This window comes from Carlito syrichta, unplaced genomic scaffold (genome assembly GCF_000164805.1).
Source record: "Carlito syrichta isolate Samal-C Ts95f unplaced genomic scaffold, Tarsius_syrichta-2.0.1 Scaffold307105, whole genome shotgun sequence".
Classification (NCBI taxonomy): domain Eukaryota; kingdom Metazoa; phylum Chordata; class Mammalia; order Primates; family Tarsiidae; genus Carlito; species Carlito syrichta.
The window spans coordinates 219,015-232,881 of record NW_007251201.1 but is presented as its reverse complement, the minus strand read 5'-3'; the positions used below and the strand labels follow the sequence as shown (position 1 = coordinate 232,881).

General features: G+C 41.8%; 1 protein-coding gene across 1 annotated transcript in view; it reads right to left on the bottom strand.

The window, feature by feature from the left end:
* Positions 1-10,313, bottom strand: part of ZMAT3 (zinc finger matrin-type 3) — a 51,585-nt gene extending 41,272 nt beyond the window's left edge. Inside the window, exon 1 of the mRNA XM_008063854.1 lies at positions 10,303-10,313. The gene's annotated coding sequence lies outside the window, so the exon portion shown is untranslated. The remainder of the gene's footprint in view (positions 1-10,302) is intronic.
* Between the last annotated feature and the right edge of the window lie 3,554 nt (positions 10,314-13,867).

Sequence of the window (13,867 nt, the reverse complement as noted above, 5' to 3'; positions counted from 1 at the left end):
ATTTATATTTTTTTTTTTTGAGTTGGAGTCTCACTCTGTCGCCCAGACTGGAGTGCAGTGGCCACTCCCAGCCACCGCAGCCTCGACCTGCTGGGCTCCGGTGATCCTTCCGCCTCAGCCTTCCGAGTAGCCAGAATTACAGGCGCGCGCTACCACGCCCAGCTAATTTTTTGATTTTATTGTAGAGATGAGGTCTCGCCTGCCCAGGTGGGTCTCGAACCCTCGGGCTCAGGCAATCCACTCACCTCAGCCTCCCAAAGTCGCAGAATTACAGGCTGAGCCACCGAGCCCGGCTTCTAATTCTTTTTTTAAAAGACTTTTTTTTTTTGAGTCAGAGTCTCACTCTGTCACCCAGGCTGGAGTGCATTGGCATGCTCACAGGCACCCCAGCATTGACCTGCTGGGCTCAGGTGATTCTTCCACCTCAGTCTTCCTTGTAGCTGGAACTACAGGCACGCGCCACCACACCCTGCTAATTTTTTGATTTTTGTAAAGATGAGGTCTCCCCAAGTTGCCCAGGCTGATCTCGAACCCCAGGACTCAGGCAATGCTCTCATTTCAGCTTCCCAAAGTGCTGGGATTATAGGCACAAGCCACCACACCCGAACTTAAAAAAGAAATTTTTTACACACTTAAATTTTATGACCTGATATAGCATAATCAGTATGACTATAGTTGAGTGAATAAATGTGTGAATGAATGAGAAATGTGTTTTCTTCATTCTGTAATAAGGATTGCAGCATCTGCCAATGGTACTTCACAGGAATGTTTTCTTTTTAGTGTACCTAGTAACTATTATGTGTGAAACTCTTTGAATTTATCAGGAAGAAACTCTCGTATTAAAATGAGAATATTTTTCATTATGCTAGATCCCATACTGAGAAAATCTACAATTTGTATTAATTTGCAGGACCATCGTTCTAACATACTTACTTTTGGTAGCATGGTTTGAGCCTTTGGGGAATCTAAGCCAGAAATCTTCATGCTGTACCCACAACATGAAAAAAAGTGAAAACACTCAGCCCTCTCCAGGGACTAGTGCAACTTGTCAGGTCACATCCTCTCTTGGATGGAAATTTGCATGCTCTTTTGAGACTCCACATACCTTGACTCTCATGCCCAGGCCATGATACATAATGTCTTCCAGATCTACTTCTTGCTTTTAAATTATCAGAGAAAGCCTCCAAAAGTCTTTGTCTCTCATACTAACCTCTGCTTTTCAATACAATACATTCTTAACATCAGAGCAATGCAATATAACAAAATTCTCAAATCAAGCAAAATAGTCCCTCAGGCATTTTAATAACATTTTACATTTTTTAACACAAAAAGTTGGAAAATTGCAGAAAGATGGAAATAGCAGTGGCACAATTTTTTCACTTCCCTGAATTTCCCAAATTTAAAAAAAGGGGGCAAGGAATGACTGGATGTGGTGGCTTATACCTACAATCCCAGAACTTTGGAAGGCCGAGGCAGGGAGGATTGCTTGAACCCAGGAGTTCAAGGCCAGTCTGGGCAACACAGTGAGAACTTCTCTGAAAGAGAAAGAAAGAATGAATCAGGGAGGGAGGGAGGGATGGAGGGAGGGAAGGGAAGATAGATTAGCCAGGTGTGGTGGTGTGCGCCTGTAGTCCTGTAGTCCTCTCAAGAGGCTGAGACAGGAGGATCACTTGAGTCCAGAAAGGCTGGACTCAAGGCTGCAGTGAATTGGGATTCTGCCACTGAACTCCAGCCTAGGTGACAGAGTGAGGCCCTGTCTCAAAAAAAGGGGCAGGGGGATGAAATAGGTAGCAAATGCAAAAGCCTATAGCCAACTACTATAACAAAATATCCCCATAACCCCAAAATATAAGTGGGAGTGGGGCAAACCACCAAATCTACCAGATCTGTGTGGCATCAGCAGGAGAAAGCAGAGAGAAATAACAGGCAACTGACAGACCTGAGAAAAACCAAAATACACTCGGCCCTCCATATCCACTGGATTCTGCATCCACAGATTCAGCTGACCACAGATCAAAGATATTCATAAATAAATAACTAACAACAACACAAAAATACTACAAGTAAAAATAATACAATATAACAACTATTTATGAGTATTTCCATTGTATTTGGTATTATAAGCAATCTAGAGATGATTTAAAGTGTAGAGGAGGATGTGCATATGTTACACACAAATACTATGCCATTCTATATCAGGGACTTAAGTACCCACAGATTCTAGTTTGGTTTTATTTGGGGGGGGCGTCCTGAAACCAATTTACCTGATAGCAGACACTGAAGAACAACTGTAGCTAATGGGACTCACTGGAAAGCCCAGAGGCCATGCTGAGAATAGCGGCTGAACCCAAGAAGAGCTCTGCACACCCTAAGAGTGGATTCATGCCATGAGTGAGTGCTGAGTTCTGACAGGACTTGTCGACAGGAGGGTTAAATAATAGGAACTGTAACTTAAATTTAAAGCGTATTTTATTCTGAGCCAATGGAGGACGAATAGCCAGGGAAACAGCGACTCAGCACAAATTGAGAATATGTCCCCAGTGAGCTACGCAAGACACAGTATTTATACTGTTCTGTTGCATAGGAAATGGGAGAAGGGAGTGAGGGAAGCAAAGGTGACATCATTACAATTTTGACTGGTGCTAAATGACGTTGCATGTAAGATAAAGCAAGTATGTGGTTAACGTATGTAAGGGTAAAAGGTTAACGAGCATGTAGGCCTTCCAGTCTGGAGAGGGATGATTGATTTTTATCCTGCCTTTGAGTTTTATCTGATAGACAAGGTTGTAATCAGTACAGGTCAGTGAAATATTTGACAGACTCCAGCCTGCAGGCGAGAGTTCAGCTTTAGGTCATAGGCCTAGCTTTTATTACCCAAATGTTCAAACTGTAACGATCTTGGACCACGTTAACAAGTTGTATTCTGATTTTTTTTTTTTTCTTCTGACAGACTGTAGCAGTTTGGAGCCTATAACTCTCAGAACTATCCCAAACTTCCTTTCCAAACTGAAGAGAAAATGCTGGGGATAGAATCCAAACAGTATAAGTTAGAGAAACAGGAAAAAAAGAGATCCAGAGGAGGGAGAGAGATCAGAAGACCCCAGAAAGCAAGTCACCACCTTTGTGAAAATGACATGAGGTTAAGAGAAAGGGGAGCCTGAGAGCCTGAAGTCAAAAGCATGCTAAACCACCCATGCTTCAGCTTCTGATCCAAACTAGAGATTCAACTGCCAGCTTACAAGAAATACAGAGGGCAGAGAAACATATTAAACTTGAGCATGCACTCAACAAAATCTAGACTATTGGACAATGACAGAATTTCTTCAACAATTAATTTATACAGAAAAGTGGGGACAGGAAATGAAAGAGAAATGTGTATATTTCTAAAAGTCCTGAAAGATTTTAAAACACTGGCAAAACCAAAATGCAATGTTTAAAAATGAATGCTTCAGTGATAAGCCATAACAAAAAGCAAATAATTACTACCAAAGTCAGACAGTGATTATTTTGGGGGAGAGGAGCTATGATTGGGAGAAGGACCATGGCAGGCTTCCAGGGTAGCAGGCAGTTCATTAACCTGTACTTTGGTTTTATGTCACGAGCTCTATGTCATATTTTATAATAAAGAGACATTTAAAAGCAGAAGACAAATAATTGTATCCTCACTGTAGAAAATGCAGAAACATAAGACAGAAATTGGCTTTTCATAGTCACACCATGCATTTTTTTAAGTTTGCACCATTTTCTTTCAGGTTTTTTTGTCACTTATATAAAGATATATTTTTAAGCTGGATGCAGTGGCTCTTGCCTGTAATCCCAGTATTTTGGGAGACCGAGGCAAGAGGATTGCCTGAGCCCAGGAGTTCAACACCAGCCTGAGCAACATGGCAAGACCTCGTCTCTACAATAAATTTTAAAAATAGCTGGGCATGGTGGTATGCACCTGTGGTTCCAGCTACTTGGAAGACTGAGGTGGAAGAATCACCTGAGCCCAGCAGGTCGAGGTTTCAGTGGCCATGAGCATGCCATTGCACTTCAGTCTGGATAACAGAGTGAGACTCTGACTCAAAAAAAAAAAAGACTTTTTTTTTTAGCGAAATTGGATTATTCTATGTATGTACCATCTTTTTTCACTTTATCATAAGTGATCTCAATAAATAATCCTAGAAAGCAGAACTGTTATTAGTTCCATAATATTTCATCCAATAGATACAGTATTATTTGGCTTTTTGTTTGAGTCGAGTCTTACTCTGTCACCCAGGCTGCAATGCTGGAGTGGAGTGACACACTCACAACCATCACAGCCTCAACCTGCTGGGCTCAGGCAGTCCTTCCACCTCAGCCTACCGAGTAGTGGGACTATAAGTGCCTGCCACCACTCCTGGCTAATTTTTTGATTTTTTGGTAGAGATGACATCTCGCTCTGTAGCCCAGGCTGGTCTTGAACTCCTGGGCTCAAGCAATCCTTCTGCTTCAGCCTCCCAAAGTGCTGGGATTACCGGCATGAGCCACGCCTGCATAAGTAGGTTTTTAAAGGAAAAGAAGCAGCAGCTCCTAAATTGTTTACCAATAATTCACATTACAGTAACATAAGAGAGCTGGTGCCTGTGTGAGACTCGCACAGCTCAGCTCCTCAGGAGTCTGAGATGGGAGGATCCCTTGAGATCAGGAGTTTGAGACAAGCCTGAGCAAAACAGCAAGACCTCGCCTCTAAAATAAATAAATAAATAAACTATTGGTTGGCTATATATTTTTCTTTGTATCACAAATTCCAGACACATAAGGATAACTGTGAGACAGCTAGTCAGGAACAAACTGTCTTTAAACATTTGCCCTGTGCATGGGGTGGGGCCAGACTGAAGAGCCTACTCATGTCTCGCTGGACCTACTAAATTTTGCAGACCTCACATTGCTTAGACTGCTCTGAGCTATTTTTCTTTTCTTACAACAAATCCAGTGAGGTGGTTGTTATTTTGCTCATTTTATAGATGAGGGAAATTATTCAGAAACATTGGGTTACAGTTCAAAGTCATTCCTGACCCCAGTGCCTTGGATTCCATTAGACCAGAGGTTCTCAAACTTCATCATGCACACAAATCACCTGGCAATCTTTCTAAAGTACAGATAATGCCTCAGTAGTTTGAGGTCAATACTAAGATTCTGAATTTCTAACAAACTCCCAGGTGGTGCCACTCTTTGAGTGGTAAAACACAGCTCACACTGAATATATGGCAATAAGACTCATGAAAAGAAGCACAGATTTTGGAATTTGATCATCTGAATTCAAATTCTAATGCAAGTACTTACTAGCCTTCTGATTTAGCAAGGATTATTTCTGAACTTCAGTTACCTAATCTGAAAAACAAAGATCAGCTTCATAGGAACGCTAGTATAAAAAACAGTGCATTTCCAGTGCCTGACATGGAGCAGAGGCTTGATGTTGATTTGCCTTTCTTTGGGAACCCAGAATGTTGCTATCTATTTCCTAAGTATTCAATATGTGTACTTTTGGTGACAATGACAGAAACTAGCCAAAGAAACTGATTTGGTCACAAGGAATGGAAAGGTTCCAGAGATTCCCTAGCAGCCCAACTATGGGGAAAGGCAGCTGGGAACCTGGAACTAAGAACTCACATGCTGCCTAGAACCTCTCTGGTTCTCTGAGACCTGCTTCTGTCCTAGGGCAAATGGACTTCACTCTGCTTCACTGTAGCCTGGTTTCTCAAAAGGGGAACATGGGTGTCCATAGTTCCCAAGCCTTACAGCTCATGACTTCCACCATCAGGAAACACTCAACATCTATCATCTTTCTATTCCAAATTTAAACCCTATAACCGGGTTTGGTGGCTCACACCTGTAATTCCAGCACTTTGGGAGGTCAAAGAGAAAGAACTGCTTGAGCCTAGGAGTTCAAGATCAGCCTAGGCAACATTGCAAGACCCCCATTTCCACAAAAGAATTTTTTTTGAGTTGGAGTCTCACTCTGTCCCCCAGACTAGAGTACAGTGACATGCTCACAGCAACCGCAGCCTCAACCTGCTGGGCTCAGGTGATCCTTCCACCTCAACCTTCCAAGGAGCTGGAACTACAGGCACGTGCCACCATGCCCAGCTAATTTTTTGATTTATTATAGAGATGAAGGCTTGCCAAGTTGCCTAGGCTGGTCTCAAACTCATGGGTTTAGGCAATCCTCTCACCTCGGCCTCCCAAAGTGCTCAGATTATTGGCATGAGCCACTGCACCTGGCCGAAAATAAAATCTTTAAATCCTTGAGACAGAATTTGCTTAGACAAGAGTAGGTCAGATATCCATCACTGGATCCATCATCTCTGGTCAGAGGGGCAGGGACTCAGAGAAGGGGGCCTTGCTGTGAAGAACCAACTACTTCAGTTGTTCAGTTGGTGACTGCAGTGAATGGCATTTAAGTGCTGGAGGGGAGGACTGAGTCAGGAGCCTCGGTAGTTGTCCTGATTATGATGTTCATTTCCTAAGTGACTTTGGATAAATCAATTTATAGCTTTGGGCGTCACCTTCCTTATTTGCATAATAAATGCTTTTGGATTAGATGGTATCTGAGGTCATATTCAAACATAAAATTTTATGAGGCGAGCCAGGCATGGTGCTCATGCCTGTAATCCTAGCACTTTGGGAGGCAGAGGCGAGAGGATTGTCTGAGCTCAGGAGTTGGAGACCAGCCTGGGCAACTTGGTGGTCGTCTCTAAAATAAATCAGAAAAATTAGTTGGGTGTGGTGGTGCACACCTGTAGTTCCAGCCACTTGGAAGGCTGAAGTGGAAGAATCACTGGAGCCCAGCAGGTCAAAGCTGCAGTGGCCATGAGTGTGCCACTGCAATCCAGCCTGCACAACAAAGTGGAACTACAACTCAAAAAAAAAAAAAAGAATTTATGAGACTATATATAAGAAATGTAGAATTTCTTCAGGCTTAAATACTAGCTTTTAAAAAGATCAGCTGGGTGTGGTGGCACCCTCCTATGGTTCCAGCTACTTGGAAGGCTAAGGCAGAAGGATCTCCTAAACCCAGCAGGTCGAGGCTGCAGTGGTCATGAGTGTGCCACTGCACTCCAGCCTGGGTGACAGAGTGAGACTCCAATTCAAAAATAAAAATAAAAAGATCTACAAAATGGCACCACTGGCCAGGAGCAGCGGCTCAAGCCTATAATTCCAGCACTTTGGGAGGCCAAGGTAAGAGAATTGCCCGAACTCAGGGCTTCAAGACCAGCCTGGGCAACTTGGTGAAACCTCATCTCTACAATAAATCAAAAAATAGTTCCAGCTACTTGGAGGGCTGAGGCTGAAGGATCGCCTGAGCCCAGCAGATCAAGGCTGCGGTGGTCGTGAGCGTGCCACTGCACTGCAGTCTGGGCGACAGAGTGAGACTCCAACTCAAAAATAAAAATAAAATAAAAAAGATCTATAAAATGGCACCATCTTCCAATAGTAATTTTTTCTTTCTTTCTTTTTTTTTCCAGCAGAGTCTTACTCTATCACCCAGTCTGGAGTGCAGTGGCAAGATCATAGCTCAGCACAACCTAAAAATCCTGAGCTCAGGTGATCCTTCTGCCTCAGCCTCCCTAGTATCTGGGACTACAGGCATGCACCATCATGCCCAGCTAATTTTTAAATTTTTTTGTAGAAATGAAGTCTCACTATGTTGCCTAGGCTGAATATTTACCAAGCTTATTTACCAAGCTATTAAAGAACAGCAGGCGTGCCTGACAAGGTCCAGAGGACAATTCCAGCACTGTTGTTCTTTAATGTCAGGGTGGCTTGCAAGTTGCATTTGAAAAAAGAATGTACTTAAAATTGATAGAACTATTTATAGTTTGTTACAACCTGTCCCTGGCCTTTACTGTCAAATTATTTTTTCTCTTCAAGCAAGGCAACCCCACTCTCCCTCTGCTTAACAAAACAGAGACTTGGAAACAACAACCACAGGTAATGAAAGCATATACCCAATTGAAGTCTCAGCTGGAAAGCATGAACAGAAAAAGACTGACTGGCTTCCAAGAGAGTTTCTGTGACTTGAAGAGACGCTGTCACTTCATTCATGTATTCATTCATTTAACAAACTCAGCTGAAGTCTGCTGTGTGTCAGGTACTGTTCCAGGTGCGGGGGATACCGTAGAGAACAAGACTAAGAAGATCACTAAGATCTTGATGTGTTTTAAGAAGATAACTGGCAGATTCAAACTACAGACACGGATGAAATACCAGAGTAGCCAGGCATAGTGGTTTATGCCTGTAACCCCAGATCTTTGGGAGCTTGAGGAGAGAAGATTGCTTGAGACCTGGAGTTCTAAAACAATCTGGGCATATAACAAGAACTTGTCTCTACAAAATATAAAGATAAAAAATAAAATAGATGGGTGTGGTGCCACGCACCTGTAGTCCCAGCTACTTGGGAGATTGACACAGGAGTATTGCTTGAACCCAGAAATTGGAGGCTACAATATATTGTGATTGTGCCACTACACTCCAGCCTGAGACACAGAATGAGACCCTGATTCCAATAAACAAACAAACAACTAGATAAGTAGATAAATAAATAAGTGACTGGAGGAGGGGTAATGAGAATAACCTGAGAGAAGGGTCCTTAGAGACACTCATCAGAGTCTTATAAAAAGGTGATGGTTTTCCCAGGCTGGTCTCCAACCCTCGGGCTCAGGCAATCCTCTTGCCTCCGTCTCCCAAAGTGCTGGGATTACAGGCATGAGTCACCACACCCGGCCAAAAGGTGTTCCTTGAAGTGAGGCCTAAGTTAGCAAAAAGAGCCAGCCCTGTGAAGTTGTAAAGGAATATCATTACAGCCCAAAAGCAAAAGCCCTAAGGTAGAAATTGGCATGAGTTGAAGAAATGAAAAAACGTCTGATGCAAACAAGAAGTTGAGTGAAAAGAGATGAGGTTGGGGCAATCCCCTCGGGTCCCCTCCCACTGTGGGAGCTTTTCTGTCCTCTCAATAAATTCTACTTTTAAAAAAAAGGAGAGCGATGAGGTTGGAGAACAAGAGGCAAGGGCAGAAGAAATGGATGCCACGGAAAGAGCTTGGATCTTATTCTAAGTGTAGTGAGGAGAGGTGGGATTCTTTGGAACAGAAAATGGCATTGTCTGACTTGTACCTTTATGAAGATCACATTGGTAAATGTGTGAAAAATGGCCTGCCATTTGGACTTATCTAGAAATGTAACATTAGTTTAACATTAGAAGCCCTATTATGTAATTAAGTATATTGGCCAGTCAAAAAAAGGAAATGTGTGATGATTTGATTAAAAATTCAATGTCAGGCCGGCTGAGGTGGCTCACACTATAATCCAAGCACTTTGGGAGGCAGAAGCGAGAGGATTGCCTGACTCAGGAGTTCGAGACCAGCCTAAGCAACATGGCAAAACCTCTTCTCTACAATAAATAAAAAAATTAGCCGAGCATGGTGGCACGTGCCTGTGGTTCTAGCTACTTGGAAGACTGAGGTGGAAGGATCACCTGAGCCCAGCAGGTGGAAGCTGTGGTGGTCGGGAGAGTGCTACTGCCCTCCAGCCTGGGTGACAGAGTGAGACTGCAACTTAAAAAAAAAGCAATATCTATTCATGTTTTGTTTGTTTTTTGAGTTGGAATCTCACTGTTGCCCAGACTGGAGTGCAGTTGCTTATTCACAGCCAATGCAACTTCGACTTACTGGGCTCAGTGGTCCTTCTGCCTCAGCCTTCCGGGTAGCTGGAACTACAGGCACATACCACGCCCAGCTAAATTTTTTTTTTTTTTTTTTATTGTAGAGACAAGGTCTTGCCAAGTTGCCCAGGCTGGTTGGTATTGAACCCTGGTCTCGGGAAATCCTCCCATCGTGACCTCCCAAAGTGCTGGGATTACAGGGTAAGCCACTACACCCAACCTTTTCAGAATTCTTTTGAACGGCCACCTAATAATAGAAATCCCCCTAGAGTAATAAGACCTATAACAAACAGAATACATAGTGGTGAAATGCTGGAAATATTTGTTTTAAAACTGGAACCAACACAAGGGTATCGATTATCATAATATCCTTTCAAAACTATACTAGAGAGCCAAACAAAACAAAGTAAGACAGAGAAAGAGAGAGAAAACAACTAAAAGTTTATGATAATATGTAAGGATAAAAAACAAATCAAGAAAAACCTGTCATTATTTGCAAAAGATGATTGCCTTCTTTAAAATATTAGAGAGGCCAGACTCAGTGGCTCAGCCTGTAATCCCAGCACTTTGGGAGGCCGAGACAAGTGGATTGCCTGAGCCCGTGGGTTCAAGACCCACCGGGGCAACTTGGTGACACCTTGTCTCTACAATAAATAAAATTTTAAAAGATTAGCCGGGTGTGGCGGCGCGTGCCTGTAGTTCCAGCTACTTGGAAGGCTGAGGCAGAAGGATGGCCAGAGTCCAGCAGGTCGAGGCTGCAGTGGCCGGAAGCGGCCACTGCACTCCAGTCTGGGTGACAGAGTGAGACTCCAACTCAAAATAAAATAAAATAAAGTATTAGAGAACCTACTGATGAAATTAATAAGACAATTTGACAAGGTTATTGGACACAGAATAAATACAAATCAATTGTATTTCTATTATCCAGTAGTTAGAGAATAAACTTTTTAAAATGATAGCTATAAAAGGTATCAAAATTTGAAGTGTTTTCAGGCACAGTGGCTCATGCCTGTAATCCCAGTGCTTTGGGAGGCCAAGGCAGCAAGATCACTTGAGGTCAGATATTCAAGACCAACCTGGGCAATATAGCAAGACCCCATCTCTAAAAATAAACAATTAGCCAAGCATGATGACATGCACCTGCAGTCAGGTACTTGAGAGACTGAGGTGGGAGAATTGTTTCAGCCTAGGAGTTTAAGTTGACAGAGAGCTATGATGACACCACTGTACTCCATCCTGGTAGACAGAGCAAGACCCTGTCTCTAAAAAAATAAAAATAAAGTGTCAAAAATAAAAAGCAACAAAAGCTAAAAGTACATTTTAGGAATACCTCTAACAAAAGAGGCACAAGTGCTTTAAAGGGAGAAGCATAACCTTTGTTAAAATAGGGGGTGGGCACAATGACTCACACCTGTAATTCCAGCACTTTGAGAGATCAAAGCAATAGAATCTCTTGAACTGAGGAATTTGAGACTATAGTGAGCTATGATCGTGTCATTGCACTCCAGCCTGGGCACAAGGTGAGAGCCTGCTTAAAAATAATAAATAAATAAATAAATAAATATTTTATTAAAATACACTAAAGGAAATACAAAATAAATCATGTTCATACATTGAAGACTCAATAACATCAAGATGTCAATTTTCCCTAAATTGATACACAGATCTAAAATAATTACAGTCAAAATGTTAATAAGTTTATTTGGTGGAACTTGGCAAATAAATATGAAAATGTATATATGTGCACTTCATGTGTGATTAGGGACCAACTTTTAAAAACATAACTATAAAAGTTTTAGAAAACAAGGTGGGGGATATTTTTATCACCTCAGAGTAGTGCAGGATCTGTTAAACGAGAGACAAAAAGCGTAAATCATAAAGACTGATAAACCTGAATAGATTACAACTAAGAAGCTGATCATTAAAAGACATCACAAGGCCTGGTGCAGTAGCTCAGGCCTATAATCTCAGCACTTTGGGAGGCCGAGGTGAGAAGATTGCCTAAGTCCACAAGTTGGAGACCAACCTGGGCAACTTGGTGAGGCCTCGTGTCTACAATAAATTTTTTTTTAAAAAGACATCACAAAGAAAGTTACCCCTAGTCAATGGCTACTCTAGGCACTGACAATTCAGGAAGTCAGAACTTATTTATGTATTTATTTATTTATTTATTTTTGAGTTGGAGTCTCACTCCTGTCGCCCAGGCTAGAGTGCAGTGGCACGCTCACAGCCACCACAGCTGCGACCTGCTGGGCTCAGATGATCTTTCCTCCTCAGCCTTCCAAGTAACTGTAACTACAGGCACACACCACCATGCCTGGCTAACTTGTTTTGTTTTGTTTTTTTGTAGAGATGAATTCTCACCAAGTTGCCCAAGATGGTCTCGAACTTGTGGACTTAGGCAATCTTCTCACCTCGGCTTCCCAAAGTGCTGGGATTGTAGCCATAAGCCACTGTGCCCATCCTGGACTTACTTTTTAAAAAATATTTTTCTATACCATATGTTCTCACTCAGAGTCCTGAACATGGATCACAATACTACAAGAGAAGAATCAGCAGTAACAGGACACTGCCAGGGGAGAGGGTGCACATAACATCACTAAGGGTACCTGATCCTAAACCAGGGGAAGCGAGGACCAGTGGGAGACCCAAACTTCCCCTGCACGTAGACCACTTATATACCTAATCCTGACTTGTACCCCACATCTTTATGATTAAATAAAGAGGGCAAAAAATTTTTTCTCCACCCCTCCCCCACCTCAACACCTATGCCCAGGGGACTCTGAGGGAGTCAGCAAGGGGAAGAGACACACTCTCAGTAAGATTCCTTGACAGAAAAGAAAACCCAGTCCCAAAGAATGGAGGTGTGTAGAAAGACCATCTTACTATTTTGCAATTTCTCAGCCTCGTGTGGGAAGTAAATCACTTGGATTTATCAATGCACCCAGGTTCATCAGGCACTAGAAAAACAATAAAAACCTTATTTCAGAAATGTAGAAGGAAATTTGTATCTCAGGAAGAATAAATTTCACCCTGAGAGGAGTTCAGTTTACTGACAAACCTGCTGTTTGTCATCAGATGGAAAGAGTTGCCTTTATAATAAAGCCTTCCAAAATGACAAATGAAAAATTGCACATTAAATTTTAATAATCATTCAGTATAAAAATGAAAGATAGGCCAAGCATGGTGGCTCACACCTGTAATAACAGCACTTTGGGAGGATGAGAAAATCACTTGAGGCCAGGAGTTTGAGACAAGCCTGGTCAACATAGCGAAACTTTTCTACAAAAAAAAGAAAGAAAGAAAAGAAGAGGGGAAAAAGGATTTAAAATTTTAGAAAAACACATAGTAACCTAAATTATGCATCATGATCAACTTTCCTACAAACTTATTTGATTCTATACATGATACTTATTAAAGCATAAGGTTTTAAATAATAGCCTAGTCATTTACTTTTTTTTTTTTCTGAGACAAGATCTAACTCTGTCTCCCAGGCTAGAGTGCAGTGGCATGATCATGGGTCACTGCAGCCTCGAACTCCTGGGCTCAAGTGATCCTCCCACCTTAGCCTTCTAGGTGGCTAAGACTGCAGGCATACACTGCTACTATTTCTGGTTTGTTTGGTTTTTTTAAAATTTTTGTAGAGACAAGGGTCTCACTATGTTGCCCAGGCTGGCCTTGAACTCCTGGTTTCAAGCAATCCTCCCACCTCAACCTCCCAAAGCATTGAGATTACAGGCATGATCCACCACATCCAGCCAATTTACTCTTAATTTCTTAATGTTGCCAGTATTGAACCATTAAAAACACACACTTTTATCTAGTAATCTATCATAGATTTCACAATTTCACTTTTCTCCCAGTTTCCATTTAGTAGGAGAAGTTACACCAGGCAGAATTGCAACTTTAGTACAGTAATTTAAGGACTTTCTAAAACCAGTTGAAGAACAATGAAACAAATGACTATTATTTGTTCTGGGGGCTATCTGGGCAAATGAACATATCCTATTCTAAAAACAATAAAGATATAGTGAGGCAAAACAGGCAACTTTGTTTTATTGTTTAGTGTGACAACTCAAAATATTATTATATTGCCATTTATGTTCAATGAAATCATCAGAGACTGTAAAATAAACAAAAATGAACAGAACAAAATGAATATATGACAAGGATAAGTGTTTGT